The following is a 23,269-nucleotide window of genomic DNA, read 5'->3' as shown; positions in this document are numbered from 1 at the left end:
ATATGTCGACCATAAAAGGAAAACTAAATTATTTTTTCCTATGTCATGTATGCATATTCATAACACCTGTTATGCTGGAAGAAAATTGAAGTTATAGTACCCCTTGTTTTGCAATATGATTATGTTGTCTGTATGGTATGATTGATGATTATCAGATGAAAATGTTTGTAATGTTTTTTAATATGTTTTTTATGATGAATTATTAAAGAGATTTATGGTTTGCAATATGGCATTTAGCTTTCAATAACTGTCCCCCTGTAGGTATTTATCCTGTTAACTATTTAAACAGGGTCCCTCCACCCGAGCATGTGTGACATATAGGACTTCTAGAGAGGGGTAGTCAATCTGTAATGTATTTTGTCCTCTCTATACTCTCCCTTCCAACAGGTTTGACCCCCCCCCGTGAACAAAAATTAGGGAGTACCCATTTATTAATTCCTATCTAGGGCTTGTCATGGTGGCCTGTCTGGTGGGGCTGCCATTGATGGATGTGCTGCCAGCAGCTGACCCATATAAGGGTGTGTCCTCACCCGACACTGGTGTGTGTGCATGACTGCAGCATGCACAGACATGGAGACTGTGGCTTGGACTCTGAACATGCTCTGGGGTCCCTTCGGGTGCGGCCATTTGCTGCTCTGGACTGTGGATTGGTGTCAACACAGGTACGGCATGCTGGTGGCAACATCTACATCCTGTGAGATCCTGGTGGCTTGGGGCGTTTAGGTGGAGATCCTATGGTGGCTTGGGGGCATTGAGGTGGAGAGCCCCTGGTGGCTTGGGGGCATTTAGGTGGAGAGCCCGTGGTGGCTTGGGGGCATTGAAGTGGAGAGCCCCTGGTGGCTTGGTGGCATTGAAGTGGAGAGCCCCTGGTGCGGTGGGGTGGAAAGAGTCCTTTTCCTTGGCGTATCCTGCCGGGCACTTTGCAGGGTGGTGATGCTGGTGGAGGCGTGTCTTGGCAGACGTAGGGATGAGCATCCTCCTCGCCCATGTTGTCCTCCGATGATGCCTGCATGCCTGTAAGGTACATAGGGTATGGCATGAGGATAGGGCACCTATAGTTATTTTAATGCATTTCATGGTTTACAGAGAGGAGGGGCAGTTTCAATCATGCCTGGGCCTAACCTGTTTAGTATTCACAATGTTGGTATTGCTGGTGCATACTACGCGGGTGGAGAACACAGTTTGGACTTGTTTGGATGGCCTTTTCATATATATGATGCAAATGCACAGCTGGCATGCCATGGTTAGTGAGGGGTGGTTGGTAATACACACGCATGCCTGACGTTGCAGGTTCCCACACCATGGATGTGTGTGCCATGGTGCTTGCATGTGTCCATTGGCTGCACAACTTACTACTCTGGATACCTGGGGTCGCTTGGGTGCACTGGTACAAGGGTGCAGTTGTGGGTGGCTGTGGTCGTTCATACGCACTGCACCCACTCACAGTACCTGGCTTTTGGAAATTCACACTGCAAATGGAGTGGTGGCCTAGTTACAATGCTATTTGCAAGGGGGGGGCACACTCACCTGCAACCTCCTGGGTGCTGGTGCCTGCCTCCTCTCCTCACAATCCCTCAATGCATGTCATGTCAATGAGAATGGTGCACTGCTCCTCCCACGGTGTCAGCTCCAGTGGTGGTGGCCCTCTGCCAGTCGCCATGGACTCAGGAGGCCATGAACACGGACCCGCAGGTCATTCACACGCTTGCGGCAGTCCTCTCCATCCCTGGGGACACGGTCCGCCGCTGTGACCTTCTGGCTGATGGAGGTCCAGATCTGCATGCACCGCTGTGAGCCCATCTTTATTTTGGGGGCATAGAGCTCATCCTGGTGGGAAATAACCTCCTCCACCAGTGTTGCCAGTTCTGAGTTGGAAAACGTTGGTTCCTGCACCCTGTCCAGGGCACACTTGCCCCATCACACGCTCCTGAGAGAATTTTCCAGGTTTGTTGGTGTGGATGGCTCACAGGGGCTGCAATTTTGGGTGAATTGTGATTTCCAAAATGGCCGCGGCTTTGTTTCCCGTTCCGGCGGTGATATATTTCCTGTGGTGCTATTAGCGTGCGCAAATAGCACGGGACACCGACAGTAACGCAATGTACACTGAGCTTTCCGGTTCGCAGCCACTATTACCGCCGGATGCTATTTGCGTTAATGCCCGGTCCGTGTGTTTGCCCATTAACTCGTGATGGGGTGTTGTTTGCGCCACAACTCACGGCGTTAACGCAAATACCGCTTGGCGGTATATGTGCCTGGATACCGCCAAATCTGTGATGGGGCCCATAGTCAGCAAGTGCCACACTTAGAAAGAACTGTCAATGTTAGCAAATGCCGCACTTAGATGGAATTGTGAGTGTTAACAATAGCCGCACTTTAATAGAATTGTGAACATTGGCCCGCGCTGCACACGGACAGAATTATGAATGTTGGCTAGTGCCACACTTAGGTGGAGTTGTGAATATGGGCCTGCGTCGCATTTGGACAGGATTGTAGATGTTGCCTTGCATCGCATCTGAATGGATTTGTGAATATTAGCAGGTGCCTCGCTTAAATGGAGTTGTGAATTTTGGCAAGTACCACATTTAGTCAGAATTGTGAACATTAGCCTGCCCGGCATCCACCTTGCAGGACTCTCAAGTCTGGGTGTAGCCTCCACCTTTGTCTATTGTATGGTGAAACGTAGTGTACTGCGAAGCCTGGGCCCCTCCCCGCCTGGCGGGATTCCCATGTCTAGGTGTAGCCTCCATCTCTGAATATTATGTGTTGAAACCCACCTTTGTGGAACCTGGGCCTTCCTCCCGCTGTACAGGTCTCTCAAGTCTAGGGATAGCGTCCACCCTTGTCTACTGTATGGTGAAATGTAATGTATTGTGAAGGCTGAACCTCTCCACCACTTTGTAGGACACTCAGATCTAGGTGTGACCTACATCTTGGTCTACTGTATGGTGAAACGTAAGGTACTGTGGGTCCTGGCCCTCTCCCTCACCATACAGGATCCTCAAATCTAGGCATTTAGCTAAACTGCGAAGGTAAGCTGCGAGGCATTTAACCCACTAACCAAAAAGCTCAAAACCGCTGCATACCTTAACTCATACAAAAACCCACACAACCACCTCTCGCACAGAAAGCTGCACGCACTTCACCATACCGCAACAACAAACAACACATAAGCCACAGCAACAGCACACAAGGACTGTCATCGATCCGATACTCGCACCAAAGCTCAGTGCACGGTGTATATTGAACTGAAGCTGCCAACAGGACATCACTTCTCTCACTATCCTACTCCCTCTTCACCTTACTAGCCTACCCCGCCTTATCGTTTACAGATCCACCTGAGCGCCTGGGGACCGATTCCGTTGGTGCGCGATACCAATACCTTTAACATTAACATTTGGGTCAATTCCCGACTTGTATAATGCCACCGAACTCCCTCCTCCTGTGTCACCGATGAGGCAGGAACAACCTGCGGTATAGAAGAATATATAAAGATTGTTTTAAACTGTGCAATTAATAAAAATGACACTGAAAATAACCCAAACCACCGACCCCATAGGTAACCTTCTTGTGATCATGAACAAAAAGGTATTTCTGAATAATATTTCTTTTGCAATAAAGACAGGTTTGCTTTCAAAATCAAATCAAACATTGTATTTCCAGTGCTTTACAAATGGGGTTTCTCTGCACATTAACACATTGGAAATTTTGAAAACACACAGTCAGTTAGTATGCCCCTTGTATGCTGCACCCTGGTTCTTTCTTTACCCCAAAGCAGAAACAAACCTTTCGGCTATGAGTGTCACTTGATCACGCAAGAGAGAGTGTATATCCTTTAACTGAAGTATCACGCTTAATATGATATGATATGATAGTTTATTTATATAGCGCCTATACACAATGTGTTTCAAAGTGCTTCAGGGCAAGGGAGGGAACAAGGGAAAATACAATGACATTCTTACAGGTCATGAACAGTAAGGATGTGAAATTAACTATCGTGCTCGGATTGACAAAATTTCAGATAGTGCAAGAGCTAAGACATAGATAAGGAAGGGAGGGGGAGAGTAGGAAGGAAATTGAAACAGACAGGTGACTACCGTACTAGACCTAAAGACATTTCTTTTAGAGTCGGAGAAAACAAAAGTTGAGGTAGAAGGGGTGCTGAAAGTGAGGGGAGGAACAAATCAAGCGACTATCGTACTAGGCCTGACGACAATTCAGATAGTACCGAGGCAGGTGGGGGGAAACAAGTAAGGGGAGGGTGGAGTAGACAGACGAGGTTGCTATCATACTAGGTCTAGGCAGAGACAGAGGCATTGCTAGGGGGGGTTCAGGGGGCTACAGCCCCTGGTCTTTTGGTTGTGGCCCCGGATAGAAGCTGAAGGGCTACAACCAAAAGGCTATAGCCAGCCCCGAGTCCCGCCAGTCCCGACACTAGCTTAGCCCCTGGACTTTTCAAGACCTAGCAACACCCCTGGGTCCAGGGACAATTCTGATAGAGTAAGTGCATAGAAGAAAGTAAGCGGAGGAGATAGGATAAATGTACTTGGCAAAATACTCTTTTCTCCCAGCACCCAACAAAGGCATTAGTTATATGTGGCACCCCTTGGTTCAAAGGCAACGTCTAGGGAGCAGGAATATATTGGGCATTTCGTTTGGGATGATACCAACTTTTTATTTTGAAAGGCAGGGTTCGGGACCATGGATTGGATAGGGATTTTCGTTTTGGGAACAACGGCGCATTCAAATGAAAGGCAGCATATAAGGGAAATGGAATAAATGGGAACATTTGTTTTGGGACACAGCACATTCAAATGAAAGGCAGGGTTTGGGGATTTTCATTTTGGGACCAGGGGCATCCCTCTTCTGTCAAGAAGTCTGCAGTTACAGGAAAATAGATTTACCCAATTACTTTATAGGCTTTAGTGGTTAGAGTATCCTGGGAATGAGATATGTTTATTTTGAATTTTAAGATGAATCATCCGGTGATCTTTTCTTACTTAATGATTTTTTATGAAATGGGCTAATGGTCTACACTGGTTCACCCCCACCCACAGTTAAGGGAAATGATTAAGGCAGGTATTTCTCCACACATTTAATAGCATTGGGATATGTCTACTTACAGGGGTGATCTCTGTTATAAGCTCAGGAGGCCAACCATGTATTAGGACCTTCTTTTGGGGACAGGTAGGAGTTAGCTTGCACCCCAGGCAGGTATAGCTCAGCTATTCACAGCACGGCCCAGTCAGGTTTTAGGCTGTTTCCATCCGCTGATATTCCCAGTCTTCCAAGCAAAAGTCTACAGCAAAAGAGTTCAGAAAAATCCAGCAAGTGCCTCAGTGTCATAGGTATTGACCTTATATCGGACCTATGACACGATCCACATTATGAATATCTATGCGGTGCCAACCCATTTTCCCACACATTGGATTAGACATTAATCCCCCCACTCCCCGAAGGCCGGCCTATGCCAACTGATAGGACACAGGATTTATGAGATCAAGATTATGGATAATGAGGGGATGAGGGAAAGGATAGTATAACATGACCATTTCAAACTTGCACAGCAGCAACTCAAAAAGTCACAACATGGCAACTTGTTGTTATTTACAACTAAACACAATAATATACATCAATTCCGATTCAGCTACTCATGCCGGGCGTGGAGAAACTAGTTTGGTCTTGGCATGACCTTCCTGGAGCGTGCTTTCATTTTTCGCTCTTTGTACCAAGTTGGGACCATGAAACGTCCTAATCTACGTTCTATTATCTCTCCAACTTTCTGATTTCTATCATTTATACGAAAATCAGAAACATTTTTATCTAAACCTCAAATTCCACACCTTACATGGAGTTGATATTTACATAGAATTGACTGCCTGTTGTGTTCTTCACAATGACACCTGGATGAGCGCAATGCAATACACAGTTCTCTTTTTTATTAAGGAAAATGAATTGTGAAATGTTACTCAAAAGTTATGCATTAATATATGGGCAGTTTAGTTTCCATTTCTTGAAAGTCACATGGTATGAAACATCTTCTCAATCTGGCATTGATGTTTATGTAACGGTAATTTAGGTCCTTTAGGAGCTCTTGGTTTGAAGCTAAGGCAACGTTTATTGGGGCTGTAAATACCTACTATGCACCAGCCACCGTCTTCAAAGATAAGGCATGCCTCTTCTCTCTTCAGTGACCACAAATCCGATTTAAAAACTGTATTTGTCTTTGAATTTTGCAGTCTGAGGTCAGCTTTGTGACACTCCAGCCAGGCCGCAACATGGTATGCATTGGCCAAAGGTCTCTGAGTTCAGGGATAGATAACACAGTCCAGCAGTCCAATGGGGGATGCTGCAAAGCAAGCTTCATTTTTATTATGAAAGAAATAACCTTTTAAATTGGTAACATGGATTCCTCGTGTAAAGTCTTTTATTTATATCACTACATTGCAACGTATCCTTTTGTCCATGTGCAATTCTATTTGTTAGGCCTAATATTTATTTTTCCACAATCATGATGAAAGACAATGCTTTTCATTCCAAGTGATTCACAACAGGCAGTTCCATTTAACATGACCAGGGCCCACATGGAAAAGTCTGTTCCTTTCATTTTACATAATGTCACTTTGTATGCTGGAAAATAAGTGTTTATTTATGACAAATGAAATGTGTCCCTTGGCTCTGCTTTTTCAGATAATGCTGAGTTTTGCCTTTCTTCTCCAGATTCATAGCCTTTAATTGCATAACATTCAATGTAAAATGCTGTTGTTTTGTTCCTCAGTCAAACTGGGTCTTTTCCCTTTCACATGAAATCAGCGTAATTTGCAGAAACACATGTCTTTAAACCTGTCAGGCACATGTAGCTGTATCAACGATTTTCCATCACCTGTGTGCCTTTTAATTTTGGTAATGTTCAATGATACCCACTTTTCGCATTCACTAGGCCTCACTGCTGTATCAAGGTTATAGCTGACTTATAGGTTCCAATGTGTGTTTTCTATTAGCAAGCTCAAATCTCACAGTTGAAGTCTTGCTTGGCCTTTCAGTTCATGCCATTCTGGGGCTGAATTTATACCCCACAGATCCAACCCTGGCTCGTTGACTCGCGTCACTCATAGGAAAGAGAAAGGGAGAGTGGTGTTTTTATTTTCTCTTTTTTTTATTCCCTAGAGCACATCCGCTCCTTTTCCATCCTGAGGGAGTGGCTGCTCGGGCCTGCACCCCCATCTTTGTATTTCTGGGGTATGGTCATGGAACCCCTCCCTTTTTGGGACATCCTTCTCCCAGGCAGTGATGGGAATGGGGTTACTGGGTCTGCAGATGAGACTAAAAGAGAGGTTAAGTATATTATACAATACCCCTTTCCCTGGTGTTATGGACATACAATAAAAAAAAAACAACAACACATAATTATAACAACCAAAACAACATAATGACATTTTTACATTAAAACTATCCTACAGGTATTATTATTCTCAATCCTTATTTATACATTTGTTTATGAGTGTTAATTATTTTACTCTTTATGTATGTTTTAATTTCCATCCGGGTTTCTATTCTTCCCTTTCATCCTTCAGATGGTTCCTGGGTTCTAAACTCACTGTGCTCCTCAATCAGCCATAAGGCTTGCCTGGGGTGACATTTTTATTATTATTAATATTATTATTATTATTATTATTATTATTATTATTATTATTATTATTATTATTATTATTATTATCTCTTTAATTGATTGATGTGGACCCATTTCTCGTCCATGTGTTCTGCTTTAGGGATGCAGATCTTATAGGCAACAAGTAAGATTTTATCGACAATTTTAAAGATCCCTACCCAGGAAGGAAGAAACTTCCTCTCCTTGAGCTTGTCTCTCTGAAAATTACACAGGTAAATCTTGTCACCTACTTCAGACTCTTTCTATGTCGTCTTCAGGTCGTAGTAGGTTTTCATACATTCAGCCGACTATTCTAGATTGCGCTGAGCATAAGCAAAAGTGTGCTGGAAGTGTTTACTTACATTTTCAATATATTCATGGGTAGTGTATGCATTTACAAGTGTCTGCTCCTGGGTTCTGTAGATCAGATACTGAGGTAGCACCATCTTTCGTCCAGTCATGAGGTCAAATTGAGACATTTTTGTTACAGAAGGTGGTGTAGACCTAACCGCCATCTGGACAAACAGTAAATGAATGTCCCAACTGGGTCCAGGGTCCACCACAAACTTCTTCAAGATGCCCACAATTGTCTTGTTTTACCTCTCAACCCCCAGTCAAGGCTGGGTGCTGGGCATGTGGAGTTTCCTTTTAACCCCTAGAATCTCCCACATCTTTGCCATCACCTCAGTCCGACTCAATCCTTTGCAAGAGGCTGAAATTAGAGAAGATGTGGTTGATCATTAGTGCAGCACCTATCTCCGCCATACAATTCAGGGCCGGAAGACATTCTACACAAACATGTGGCAGTGAACATGTTGAATGACTGGCCTGATGAAATCGACTTGCAAATCTGTCATGATGCCTACCCCCGGAGCACCAGGCCAGGCCCAGCACCCCCGGGAGCAGGCATCACGCCCCCGGGTAAAAGCCCAGCGGCCCTTTATAGGGGCTCTTTGGACTCTGTCCTGGCGCCGTTGGCACCAGGCTCATGTTGGACATCAGTCCTGGCGCCATAGGCGCCAGGCTCATAAAGGGAAGTGTTTGGTGCACTTACCTGAAGCAGACCATGGTGCACACTCACCTGATGCAGACCATGCTGCATGAAGAATGTTACTTGGGTGGGGCTGTGGAAGAATACTCACCTGGAACTTCTTCCAAGGCTATTTAAGCCACAACCGGACAGCCACACGTGCTTCGTGTTGTTCTGCATCCCAGCAGCTGAACGCTCACCGTGTCTGCTCCTGCACCTGGACTCCAGCCACGCCCGCCTCGAACCTGGAACTCCTGTAAGGGAATAAGAGAAGAGAAAGGTGAAAACCAAGAACTATTTCAACCTTCTTACCTGCATCCGGAATCTTCACGCCAGCATTCCTGAAGGAAGACTTCCATTTAAAAGCACCGCGTTGCTCGCTGCAGCGCCGCGCTTCACTCACCTGTTCCCGAGACGCCGCCCGGCTCCATCGCGGCTCTCAGTGCCGGTCGCCACATCTCTGCACCGCACCTAAGGGAGAGAAGAAGAGACAAAAGGTGAGCCAGGGAACACAAGAGGAAAGCCGGATTTTCAGCCATATTACTTACCGGCTATTCTTGGTGAGCCATTCCACATCTCGGGTCGGCGCCACATCTCTGGCAGGTACCGCACCCCGGCCCCTATGGGGAAAGGACAAAAGACATTACTGGGGAATTATAAAGACATTTAGAGGGGTCGCCCTCATCACTGACTCACCTGATTTTACCCCGGCAATTTAACCCCTCAACGCATCGCCTTTGTTCTGCACCTGAAATAAAGGACAGAAAAAGACAACATAAAAGGAGGCTCACACTTGAACTTTTGCATCTTCATACTTACGGCGTATCGCTCAGTAAAGTCAAGTGGATTTGCCAGCGCCATTCTGAAAACCAGTGAAGTAACTGGACGAACGCGCGCCCCTGCATCAGAAGCAGGATGGAGAGTTCATCCTTCCAAACCATAAGGTGAGCTTAAACCGGGGGTTTTGGAGGAAGTCAGAGGAGAACGAAGGGGGAAAGGGGGGAGCAAGCACATTATTCAGCAGTTAATCCCCTTTCTCATCTGCAGAAGGATATTCCTATCGGCCAGACAAGCAAGATTTGGGGGTCCTGTTCAATCGGTGGTCCGAATTCTGCGCATCACGCTTGAAGAGGCCACAGCAACCCAGACCAGACCAGCGCCTCCGTGGGATCCAGGTGAGCGTTACAAAATCTGACCAAGACAGTGCCATTCTAATTTTCTGTAGGGGATCTCAGTGTGTGGGAGAACGTGGCTGGAATTGAGCATGCACAAGACACTCCTTTAAGTAGATGTTGAGGTCCTGACCCATGTGTGGCCAGTATGCAACCGCACACAAGATTTCTAATGTCATATGAACCCTGTAGGCCCGGCAGTGGCTGCATCATGGTTGTGACTCAACATCAGGCTTCGGAATGAGGTAGGTACCACCCACTGGTCACATCCAGATAGGGATCTGCATACCACCAGACCGTCTTGGATTCAGAACATTTTGGAAAATGACATTAACACCCGCAGATCCACTTTCCTGGTAAAATCCACTTCTGTCAGAGGAAAATTCACAGGGTCTTCACTGTGTTCATAACATTTACCAATTGGGTCCTCTTTTTGTGCAGTAATAAAATCTGCATCTGTGGTTTATTCACTCCATTGGGCAGTAGAGAGGTCATTGTTGGCATGGTTTTGGGACCTGGTGACAGCAGTGACTTGGATTTTACTGAGCAGGGAGTCTGTTTCTATGAAATTCCTGTGTAGAGCTCCGATATTAGACAGCTGATCAACCAGGTAATTTCCGGTCTCATCTGACCCCTCTATTTTGGAGTGACCCCTGATCTTTTTCCAATAGATTGTCATCTCGTTCGAGGTTACCAGATCATCAGTTGACTTCAATGGTTTATTGTTTGCGTACAGCATGCCTCCATTTTTCCAGTTAATCAGGTGTTCCACAAACCCATTCCTGACATAATCGTAGTCAGTGATTATGACCAGTTCTCTGAGTTGGTGGTCCACTGCAGTGAGGATGGCTTGATAAACAGACATCAACTCTACTACCTGACTACTTTGGCGTAATATTTTGTAACCAGCGGAGGCCTCCGGGGTATCATTCACCCAAGCATTTCCAAGGCCAGCCACTAATTCTTTTTCCCCGTTATTCTCAACTTGGTAGGAGTACCCATCCACATAAACTGTTGATATCCCCTGACAAGTGTCTTCTTCATGGACCTTGTGCGGGGAAGTAAGGTATGCCTCCATATTGTTGTTGGTCATGAAACTTATGTCCTGGAGGATGTTTCTTGAGCACAATCATGCAAGTCTGACAACCCCATGTGCTGGAGGACTCTCCTTGTATTGGCTTATAGGCTCCAGTGTGTCTTTTCTATTAGCCAGCTCAAATCTCACAGTTGAGGCCTTGCTTGGTCTTTCATGTCAAGCCATTCTGGGGCTGAATTAACACCCCACAGTTGGTAACAAGACTGCATCAAATGTGAGTAATTCCTGAATAAAATTATAAACCTCTTTACCTGGCTTCTTAGTGGTGTGGTGAATCACAGTGTTACGATCCACACAAGAGCCCTACACAGGACTGCCTGTTGGCGGGAATGACTCTACCCACTGGAGTGGGATGGTGGCAGCAGTGGTGCAGCTCACGACATGTGGAGGAAGGGATGGGTATCCACCCCTTTTTATGCCTGTGCGGTTACAACAGGAGCTGGGATGGCATGTGCTCTACTCTGCGGGATGGAAGTCTATGAGAGAAGTTGGCAGAGAAACCATGCAGGACCTCATAGGCAAGGCACCAGTCTTTTCCTTTGACAACACCTGGAGAAGTTGCTGAAAGTTCAGAACAACATAGAGCCTTGGGGATGACTCGGGTTCAAATCTCAACAGAGAAACCTGTGGAAATGTAACAGGTACTTAAAACTAATAGAATGAAATATTTGAGCCCCAAGGTTTGGACAAATAATATTTAAAAGAAGCCGAAGATAAGGCAAGAAAAGAAAAAGAAAAAAATAGAATGTGAATCTATAATTGAAGTAATAGAAGCCCAACTTGCCAAAAGAAAGAGAGCCTAAAAACAGGAGGACCAGAGTGGAAACACGCTGGCAGTCAATCCTGTAAGCATGGCTTTCCACCAATCAGCAGACAACGGGATGAGGTGGAATCTGACAATACAAGCAAAGCCAGCACATTCTGAACTTGTCTCAGTCAGGGACAGGTTCCTTGTACTTCTCTCCAGATGTTGCTGCAGGAAGAGGAGCTGCATCCCAAAGGAGGAGTTGCTGCCTGGGCGAAGGAGCATGGAGGAAACTGATTGACCCAGAGGGAAGAAGGAGAGAAGCAATGCAGCCCCCCATAAGCCAAAAGGGTGGAAAAGCTGAGAAGCCTAAAAAGAGTCAAAGGAGACTAACTGTCCCAGGGGGAAGATGGGGAGTATCCCGGGAACCCACCTAAGCCAAAAGAACAGAACTACCTGAGCAGCCTAAGAAGAGGATGGGGAAGCTTATTGACCCAGGGGGAAGAATGAGAGCACCCCTAGAGCCCACCTAAGGCAAAAGGATAGATGAGCTGACCTGCTTGAGAAGCGTGACAAGAGGTTGAGGCAAGTGACTAACTGTTGAGACTTGAATGTTGTGTAGGCAGAAGAGTCCTCTGTCCCCAAATGCCACACAGAGAGAACTCAAAGTCACTCCCTGTGCGACCGTTGAGGCCACAGGTGGAGATGGTCAACTCCGGAACTGCGAACCTCTGGGACCCCAATCCGCTGCAAGAAAATACTGATTAAGTACCAAGCAAATTATAGTAAATGACAGTGCCAAAATAACGTGAAAAGGTCTTACCAGAGGGGTCAGGAGAAAGGCAATGAACCTATAAAGTAGGGGTCCGGGACTCACATGGGCAGGTAGACTGTAGTCCCAAATAATGGCGTGAGAACCACCTGATGACAAGAACGTGGTTTGGTAACTGTGGAGCTTGAAAGCAAGAAGTTCCAAAGAAAGCCAGATGCAAAAGGGAAATCCGTGTTGCAGTCCAAAGAGTAGTCCGAATTCAAATCACAGGCAAATCCAATGTAACAAAGCCAGTAAGGTAATCCAAGCAAAGTCCAAGTAAACAAACCGAGGTCAAAAATCCAAAAGAGTCAAGAAATCCAAACGAACGCGTGACGCCAAACAGGTTGCAAAGAACAGCTGTGAAGCAGCGAGTACACGGAGAGCCGTGTTTAAATACTCACGGTTCTGGCATTACTTCCCGTCACATGACATGCTGCCGCATCACATGAGTGGATTCCCGGGTCACGTGAGCACACAGCGCTGGTCACGCGACGCGGAAACATAGTAGCGTTCCACCAATAACCTAGGTGCCAAGGAAGCTGCCAATGCAAAACATGATGCAACCTGGAGAGCGTTCTATTGCGGGTGAGACGTGCATGTGCAAGCGAGTCATCAGGGGGCCCAAGTGAGTGCCGGAGTGTGAAGGGGGAATAAGATGGGACAGAGGGAGCAGGGCGAGCTATAGTGATTCTAGAGTTTTGTGCATGGGCAGGAGTGGCAGTATTGTCAGGTGCGTGTACAAGGGAGGGTGTGACAGAGCCCCCCCCAAAGGCCCACGACCCCGTGGGCAGGAAAGATGATCCCTGTGAAAGTGAGCCACCAAGCGAGGAGCATGGACATCAAAAGCGGGGACCCAGGACCGCTCCTCCGGACCATATCCAGCGCAATCCACCAGGTACTGCAAGCGCCCCCAGCAGATACGGGAGTCCAAAATTCTAGAGATCTCATAGACATCCAGGGCCGACAGGGACACCGGGGCAGCAGGGGTGCGAAGACGGGAAGGACCCAGACAAGGCTTGAGGAGGTAGATGTGGAACACAGGGTGAATCCGCCAGGAGCTTGGGAGTACCAGACAGTAAGTAACAGGGTTAATCACCCGAGACACTACATAAGGTCCCACAAAACGGGGCAAGAGCTTCCTGCAACCCACCAACCGCAAATGACGAGTAGAGAGCCAGACACTAGAACCCACCAAAAGAACAGGAGCCACCATACGCTTCTTGTCCGCCTGGGATTTCATGGATGCCTGAGTCTCACAGAGGTGTGCCGAGGTGCGGGCGTGAATAACAGACATATCCCTGACACAAGCAGTAGCGGCCGGATTGGAAGAGGCCGCGAGGTCAGGTATAGGCAGAACACGGGGATGCTGGCCATACAAGACATAAAAGGGGGTGAACCCAGGGGAGGCATGAACCGCATTGTTGAAGTATCAGACACCGTATGTACTGTTCCAAAGTCTGATTGACCCTTTCGGTCTGACCATCTGTCTCTGGATGGTAGGCCGAGGAATACCGGACATTGATACCAAACAGTTTGGTCAAGGCCTGCCAGAAGCGTGAGGTGAACTGAGAACCCCTGTCCGACACCAGGACAGAAGGCAGGCCAAATAGGTAAAACACAGAGTCAAAGAACATTCTAGCCATGGTAGGGGATGAAGGAACACCCTTACAGGGGATGAATGGTGCCATCTTGGAAACGGAGTCCACTACCACCCATATGGTATCAAAACCTTGCACCCGAGGGAGATCTGTAATAAAGTCCATGGACAAGGTATGCCAAGGCTTAGGGGGTACCCTTAGAGGAAGCAACAGACCCAGAGGACGTCCTCTATGGGGCTTACATTGAGTACATATGGAGCATGTGTTCACGTAAGAGTCCATGTCCCTTTTCATGCCCGGCCACCAGCACCAACGCTGCAAGAGAGCTAACGTGCGTTGTTGGCCCGGGTGACCATTCACAGGGGTGTCATGCGACCACTCAAGGGCCATATTCCTTGTGTCTGCAGTGGGCAAAAACAAGCAATTCAAGACAAAGGGAAGGCCATCATGAATTACCGTATTACATTCTGACAGCTCATTAGGATGAAGCGATACCCACTTCCTTACTGCATCCAGCAAGGGCATTGATGGTGTACACAGACAGACTACCTTGGTGTTGTCTAATACCGTGTCAGGGTACACAGGCAAAGAAATCCCCCCAGGAGAACGTGACAAGGCATCAGCCTTCCCATGAGCCGAACCAGAGTGATGACGTATCTGGAAATCGAATGCCGCAAAGATTAGATGCCACCTCACTTGTCTACTATTGAGGCATTTTAAGGAGGCTAGATCCTGCAGATTCTGGTGATCCGTGAAGACCGTGACCTGAAGCTTGGCACCCAAGAGGTGATGCCGCCAAACACGGAAAGCATCCATGACCGCCAGTAGTTCCTTCTCAGTCACTGTATAATGTATTTCAGGGATGGTGAATTTGCGGGAGTGGAAAGCGACCGGGTGCAAGCGGCCCGAGTATCGACAAGTCTGTGAAAGAACTGCACCCAAAGCGAAAGAAGAAGCGTCCGCCTCAACTATAAAAGGGAGATCTAGGTCAGGATGCTGAAGGACAGGGGCCGTAGTGAACACAGTTGTAACGCTCACCTGATTCCCGTAGAGGCGCCGGTCTTGACTGGGCGTATACCGTATCTTCAAAGGTGATGTGTAACACACGGCTGGCTCTTTGGGCTGGACCTCTGTGCACTGTATGTCTGACTCGAAGGGTAAGATGTCTGCAGATAGAAAATATGGGATTAAGGAACTGGGTTATTGAATGTCTCTCTCTTCTTCCCTTTCTCTTCTCCTGTAGAACCCCAAAGGTTAACGCTCTCACCTTAGGTAAGTGAACGCCGTGCTCTCCATCTGCCTCGGGGCAGGGTGCTGTAACCAGTTTCTTCACTGGATAAAGGGAGCAGGCCTCTTGACTTCAGAGGACTGCTGTCCGTCGTTTACTGCACGAACGGTAAGTTTCGAGTAATTCTAATGTCTTTAAAGTCTTTAGTAATGATGTTTCTTGTTTTGCAGGGTTCCGGCGATGGCGGATGACGGGCTGAAGTGAGTTGAAGATGGAGCCCGTGTGATGAATAGAAGCGCCTGGAAGCACGTAAGTAAGCGCTTGTTGCCTGCTTCACGATGCGCTCTAACTGTCTTTTTATTTTGCAGGTACAAGTTCGGAGCGGCTGCAGGGTGCCGGAATACCCACTGGGTTAGATGTGGAAAGGAGTAATGGCACGTGAGTATTAAAGTTCCCCAATGTCTTTAAACGCACCTTGTTTTGTCTTTCAGATGCGGGATGCAGCGCCGAAGGCCTCCGGAGCGTGCAAAGAGTTGGTAAGCTTTTGTCTTTCAGATGCCGGAATGCAGTGTGAAGACCTCCGGAGCGCACGAAGAGTAGGTAAGCCTTTGTCTTTCAGATGCCGGAATGCAGCGCGAGGCGTTGGTGACAGCCGATGGACCAGGTAAGTGAAGAGCTGTCACTGAAGACCGTAATGCTAACCTGTTCTTTCTTGTCTTTATAGGTGTTGCTGAAGACTGGATTCAGGATGGTAAGCCTTTTTCCTTAGGCCCAGGATCAGATGCAGAAGACACGATGAGCGTTCTGCTGCAGAGGATGCAGAATAACACAAAGCAAGATTCATCCATCGGGTGTGGTTTAAATAGCCTCCTGTAGTGCTTAGGTTCCTCCTTCCACAGCCACGCCTAGGTAAGAAAAGAGTTCCTGCTTTCCAGAAGAGTTCCAGTGTTCTGAATCTAGGGAGTGGCTTCTGCCCCACCCAACAGGAAAAGTAGTTCCAAACAGAAGAGGATCAGAGGCTCAACTGGCAGGCAAGTAAGCAGCATGGTCTGCTGCAGGTAAGTCCACCCAAGCATTATGAGCCCGGCGCTTCCAGCGCTGGGACTGGGCATATTTATGAGCCTGGTGCCACTGGCGCCAGGACTGGGTCCAAAAGGTCCCAATTGGGACTGGTTGGCACTCGGAACCTGGGTTATGGATCTGCTTCCAAGGGAGTTGGGAAAACCCTGACCTTTTGGAAGCAGAGATCATAACAGTACCCCCCCTCAAGGCCCCTCCCAAACCGGGCTTCTCCGGGGGTTTTGGCTTGTCAGGAAATGTTCGGTGAAATCTTTTGATTAGGCGAGGAGCGTGGACATATTCAGCAGGTTCCCAGGATCTCTCTTGGGGGCCGTAGCCTTTCCAGTCAATTAGGTAAAATAGTTTAGATTTGGAGATCTTGGAGTCCAGAATGCTTTTGACTTCAAACTCGAGTTCTCCATCAACTAGGATAGGTTTTGGAGATTTAGTTAGTCGGGTTTGAGGTTGCACGGGTTTTAATAGAGAGACGTGGAAGACCGGATGTATCTTCATGTGCGGGGGCAAGTCCAACTTGACCGCTACTGGGTTTACTATGGTAGTGATGGAATAGGGACCAAGGTATCTTGGGTTGAATGTGCGTGGCCCTTTTAGAGGTAGATATTTGGTGGATAACCAGACTTGATCCCCTACTTGATATTGAGGGGCTTCCTTCCGATGTTGATCTGCTCCTTTCTTGTATTGTTCTTTAGCCCTTTGAAGGTGAGAAACAGCTTCCTTAAAGGCTTGGGTGATTGTAGAATGCAGGTAGTCTACTGCTGGTGTTTCAAGATCTTGGAGGGGATCCAACTCCGAGGTTCGAGGGTGACTGCCGTACAAAAGAAAAAACGGGGTTTTCCCAGTTCCCGAATGGACAGAGTTATTGTAGGCATATTCGGCTATCCAAAGGATGTCTTTCCAAGTTTTTTCAGTTTGTTGCAGCATGCAGCGTAAATACTATTCCAGAGTTTGATTGGTCCTCTCGGTTTGTCCGTCGGTCTGAGGGTGGTGACTGGTCGATAGTCTCACATCAATTTGAGCCGACCGACAGCAACTTCGCCAAAAATGAGAAATAAATTGACTACCTCGATCCGAAATTAGAACCGAAGGAAAACCGTGCAGTCGGACGATGTTTTCGAGAAATTCTCGGGCCAGAGTTGCTGCTGTTGGCAAGCCTTTGAGCGGAATGAAATGCGCCATCTTGGAGAATAAGTCCACGATTACTAGAATCGTATTGTATCCGGAGCATGGAGGTAGATCGGTGATGAAGTCCATAGAAAGCGTATGCCAAGGGCGAGGTGGGATGTCAATAGGGCGTAAGAGGCCTGCTGGTCTTTCCTTTTGACTCTTGTTTTGGGCGCATACTCCACAGGACATTATAAAGTCTCTGATATCTTTTTTCCAAGACGGCCACCAGAAGTAGCGCTTGATCTTTTCTGAGGTCTTGGCCATACCGGGATGTCCTTCCATTAAAGAATCGTGATAACAAGAGATTATTTTTTTCTGTAAATCTGTGCTGGGTAGGTATAATCGTTCTTGGAAATACAATAAGTTGTCCTTTACTGCAAAGTCCTTTCCCTGCAGATGCCAATTCTGTATGTCTGCTGGAGTTACAAGTTGCCTGGCTTTATCTTTAACTTCCTCTATGGATTCTGTGGCGATTACACCCAGAATTCTTTGTTCGGAAATGATTGGTACAGGTTTAGGGTTGATCAAGTGTTCTTCCACTCCCATCCGAGAAAGGGCATCAGCTTTACCGTTCTTTGTACCAGGTCGATAGGTAATTATGAAGTCAAACTCGGCAAAGAATAATGCGCAACGGAGTTGTCTAGAGGATTGGGCTTTTGCGGTTTTCAAATATTGCAGGTTTCGGTGATCCGTAATCACAGTAACGGTGTGTCGGGCCCCCAGCAGATAATGCCGCCAAGCCTTAAAGGCAGACTTGATAGCCAGAAGTTCCTTGTCAGTAATCGTGTAATTGATTTCAGGAGGCGAGAATTTGCGGGACCAAAATGCCACGGGATGCAACTGATTGGTTACCGGATCCTTTTGTGCTAGAACTGCCCCCATGGCAAGGCTTGAAGCATCAGTTTCCACGATGTAGGGGAGTTCAGGGCGAGGGTGTTTTAAGATTGGTGCAGAGATAAATTTAGTCTTCAAATCCTGGAAAGCTTGTTCCGCCTCGGTAGACCATTAAAAACGTTTGTTTTTCTTTAACAAGGCAGTGATGGGCTGGACTATTCGAGAGAATTCGGGGATAAACCTGCGGTAAAAGTTAGCGAAGCCTAACATGCTTTGCACACCTTTTACGGAGGATGGTGATGGCCATTTGAGAACTGCATCGACCTTCTTTGAATCCATACGCACTCCGCCAGGTGATAATATGAATCCCAAGAATTCAACTTCAGTCACGTTGAAAACACATTTTTCCAACTTAGCGAAAAGTTTGTGTTGACGCAATCTTTCGAAGACCATTTTCACGTGTTTCCGATGTTCAGATTCCGATGAAGAATAAACGAGGATGTCGTCAATGTAAACAACAACACACACATCTATGAGCTCTCTGAGGACATCGTTCATAAAATATTGAAAGGCGGCCGGGGCATTGCAAAGTCCGAAGGGCATGACCTGATATTCAAATAGCCCATACTTGGTGCGGAAGGCCGTCTTCCATTCATCGCCCTCTTTTACTCGTACCAAGTGGTAAGCTCCTCTAAGATCCAGCTTTGTATATATGCATGCTTTTCTGACTTGGTCCAGGAGTTCAGGGATCAAAGGTAAAGGATATCTATTCTTAACGGTGATCTGGTTCAGGGAGCGATAATCTATACAAGTTCTAAGGTCTCCTTCCTTTTTTGGAACGAAGAACAACGCTGAAGAAGCAGGGGACTTGGAAGGACGAATAAACCCATTTGCCAGGTATTGATCCAGGTATTGTCGAAGGTGAAGGTTCTCAGGCTCGGTGAGGGCATAAATTCTACTACAAGGAGGAGTAGATCCAGGTATCAGGTCTATCTGGCAGTCATAAGACCTATGAGGAGGTAGAGAGTTAGCCTGATCCTTCCGGAAAACATCTTGGTATTCTAGGTATTCGGGAGGTAACTGGGGAGTCTCTGAAGAAATTGCTGCCAGTGCAACACCAGCTGGAGGGTGACAAGTAGAGACACATTCTGGAAACTGGACCGTTCTTACTCGCCAATCGATCAGAGGATTGTGTTTCTCTAACCAAGGTATTCCTAGAATAATCTGAAACTGAGGGGCCTTGATCACATCGAACACGATCTTCTCATGGTGTCCATCTTGACTTACTAGCGTCACCTCTTGAGTGGTATGCGTTACTGGCCCGGAGGCTATCTCCGTACCATCCACTGTAGTAATGACGTCCTTTACAGCCTTGGGACAAAGAGTTAGATTCATCCTCAAAACCATTTCATGATCCACATAATTGCAGATGGCACCGCTGTCGATGTAAGCTTCAATTGCATGTAATCGATCCGGATTATCAGGGCTAATGAGGACCATAGGTATCACGAAATGCGAGGTCACGGAACTGGTTTTCACGCTCGGCAAGAGGACCTCTATTCTTGTCGGGCGAGGTCGTTTCCCTGCTCAGAGTTTGTAACTTTGGTAACTGCAGCTCCTACTGCCTTCTTGGCGGGTTTCACCGGACAGTCTCGAAGAAAGTGCCCTGAGTTTCCGCAATAGAGGCATAATTGCAACTGTTTTCTCCTTTCCCGCTCCTTTTGTGTTAGAGGACCTTTCAGACCCCCTATTTGCATGGGTTCCCCGGAGTCTACTCCTTTGGAAGGAGTTGGCGGTTTGGAAAATACTCGAGCATCAAACTTGGAACGATCGGCCTTCCTGTTCTGCAGTCTGTGATCTATTTGAACGACTAAGTCTATATAGTCCGAACAATCTTGTGGGGGATTCACTACTTGGGCTAACACATCTTTGAGCTCTCCACGTAGACCTCTATAAAACAGCGTAATCCTTTTGTCCTCAGGCCATTGAGTTTCCACTATCAGTCTGTTGAAAGACACAATATAAGCCAAAAGGTCTTGATTACCTTGTCGCAACGAAAGAAGCTCATTGTCCAAGGCCTGCCCCTGTGAATGTCTTGCGAACAGTTTTTCCATACTGAGCTGAAAAGCTTGAAAATCATGGAGGACTGGATCATCTTGATTTACTAGAGGGATCGACCAGTCTGCCGCATTGCCACTAAGGTACGAAAGCACGAAAGCTACTTTAGCTTGATCAGTTGGAAAGGCTGCTGGCCGGCATAAGAAATGCAACCGGCACTGATTGATAAATACTGCAAACCTCTTTGGGTCACCAGAAAATCGTTCGGGCGGAGCCAGAGGTACATTCCCAGGTAGGTTGATCTGCACTGGGTTCATAGAGGATGCAGAAGGAAGATTTCCCCCAGATGCGGGTAACGGGGTCTGTCCGGCTTGTGACTGTAGCAATTGTCTAGCGAGATCATCTGTTCGCTCCTTGGAAATAATCAGTTCCCTTCTTAGAGCGTTCGTTTCCTGACGGGCTGCATGCACTTCTGCCCTTAGTTCCCCAAGTAACTGGGCTAGCTGGTCGGTATCCGAGGTTTCCATAGCGCCTGGACGGGAGTTTTGTGGTAGGCTTTGTGTTCTGTAACGCTCACCTGATTCCCGTAGAGGCGCCGGTCTTGACTGGGCGTATACCGTATCTTCAAAGGTGATGTGTAACACACGGCTGGCTCTTTGGGCTGGACCTCTGTGCACTGTATGTCTGACTCGAAGGGTAAGATGTCTGCAGATAGAAAATATGGGATTAAGGAACTGGGTTATTGAATGTCTCTCTCTTCTTCCCTTTCTCTTCTCCTGTAGAACCCCAAAGGTTAACGCTCTCACCTTAGGTAAGTGAACGCCGTGCTCTCCATCTGCCTCGGGGCAGGGTGCTGTAACCAGTTTCTTCACTGGATAAGGGGAGCAGGCCTCTTGACTTCTGAGGACTGCTGTCCGTCGTTTACTGCACGAACGGTAAGTTTCGAGTAATTCTAATGTCTTTAAAGTCTTTAGTAATGATGTTTCTTGTTTTGCAGGGTTCCGGCGATGGCGGATGACGGGCTGAAGTGAGTTGAAGATGGAGCCCGTGTGATGAATAGAAGCGCCTGGAAGCACGTAAGTAAGCGCTTGTTGCCTGCTTCACGATGCGCTCTAACTGTCTTTTTATTTTGCAGGTACAAGTTCGGAGCGGCTGCAGGGTGCCGGAATACCCACTGGGTTAGATGTGGAAAGGAGTAATGGCACGTGAGTATTAAAGTTCCCCAATGTCTTTAAACGCACCTTGTTTTGTCTTTCAGATGCGGGATGCAGCGCCGAAGGCCTCCGGAGCGTGCGAAGAGTTGGTAAGCTTTTGTCTTTCAGATGCCGGAATGCAGTGTGAAGACCTCCGGAGCGCACGAAGAGTAGGTAAGCCTTTGTCTTTCAGATGCCGGAATGCAGCGCAAGGCGTTGGTGACAGCCGATGGACCAGGTAAGTGAAGAGCTGTCACTGAAGACCGTAATGCTAACCTGTTCTTTCTTTTCTTTATAGGTGTTGCTGAAGACTGGATTCAGGATGGTAAGCCTTTTTCCTTGGGCCCAGGATCAGATGCAGAAGACACGATGAGCGTTCTGCTGCAGAGGATGCAGAATAACACAAAGCAAGATTCATCCATCGGGTGTGGTTTAAATAGCCTCCTGTAGTGCTTAGGTGTCTCCTTCCACAGCCACGCCTAGGTAAGAAAAGAGTTCCTGCTTTCCAGAAGAGTTCCAGTGTTCTGAATCTAGGGAGTGGCTCCTGCCCCACCCAACAGGAAAAGTAGTTCCAAACAGAAGAGGATCAGAGGCTCAACTGGCAGGCAAGTAAGCAGCATGGTCTGCTGCAGGTAAGTCCACCCAAGCATTATGAGCCCGGCGCTTCCAGCGCTGGGACTGGGCATATTTATGAGCCTGGTGCCACTGGCGCCAGGACTGGGTCCAAAAGGTCCCAATTGGGACTGGTTGGCACTCGGAACCTGGGTTATGGATCTGCTTCCAAGGGAGTTGGGAAAACCCTGACCTTTTGGAAGCAGAGATCATGACAACAGTCTTCAATGTTTCTAATGCGTTTTGGTGTGTATCTGTCCACAAAAAGGGTGTATGAGGACTGGTCAGGGCAGATAGGGGAGACACAATGGACGAGAAGCCCGAGATGAAATGTTTATAGAAATGTGCAAATCCCAAGAACGATTGTAGTGCCTTCAGATTCAAGGGAAGGCCAGTCTAAAACAGCTTTCACTTTAGAGTGATCCATGGTCAAGCCGGCAGGGGTGATGCAGAACCCAAGGAAATCCACACTGCTGACATGAAATTGGCATTTCTCTGGTTTGGCGTACAAAGAGTGTTTCTATATTCATGACAGTACTTCACGGACATGGCGTACATGTTCATCTGGGGACTGAGAAAAGATTAGAATGTCATCAAGATATGCCACGACGAACACGTCCAAGATATCGTTTAGGATGTCATTCATGAACCTTTGGAACGTGGCAGGGGCATTGCACAGACCAAACGGCATGACTGTATATTCGAATAAGCCATACCGGGTACAGAAAGCGATTTTCCATTCATCGCCGGAACGGACGCGGACCAAATTGTAGGCCCCACGCAGATCCAACTTGGTGAAAATCGTAGCATGTGCAAGGTGGTCGAGTAAAGGTGTAATGAGGAGAAGGGGAATGGGATACCAGTTCTTACTTGTAATAGCATTAAGTCGCTGGTAATCCACACATGGGCGTAGGTCACCCTCTTTTTTATGGACAAAAAATATGGGACTCGCTGCAGGTGAGGTGGACGGGCGTATGTGTCCCATCTTCAGGGCTTTTTG

Source organism: Ambystoma mexicanum, chromosome 7q (genome assembly GCF_040938575.1).
Source record: "Ambystoma mexicanum isolate Mex_15411 chromosome 7q, UKY_AmexF1_1, whole genome shotgun sequence".
NCBI classification, from domain to species: Eukaryota; Metazoa; Chordata; class Amphibia; order Caudata; family Ambystomatidae; genus Ambystoma; species Ambystoma mexicanum.
Note: the sequence above shows the minus strand (reverse complement) of the source record.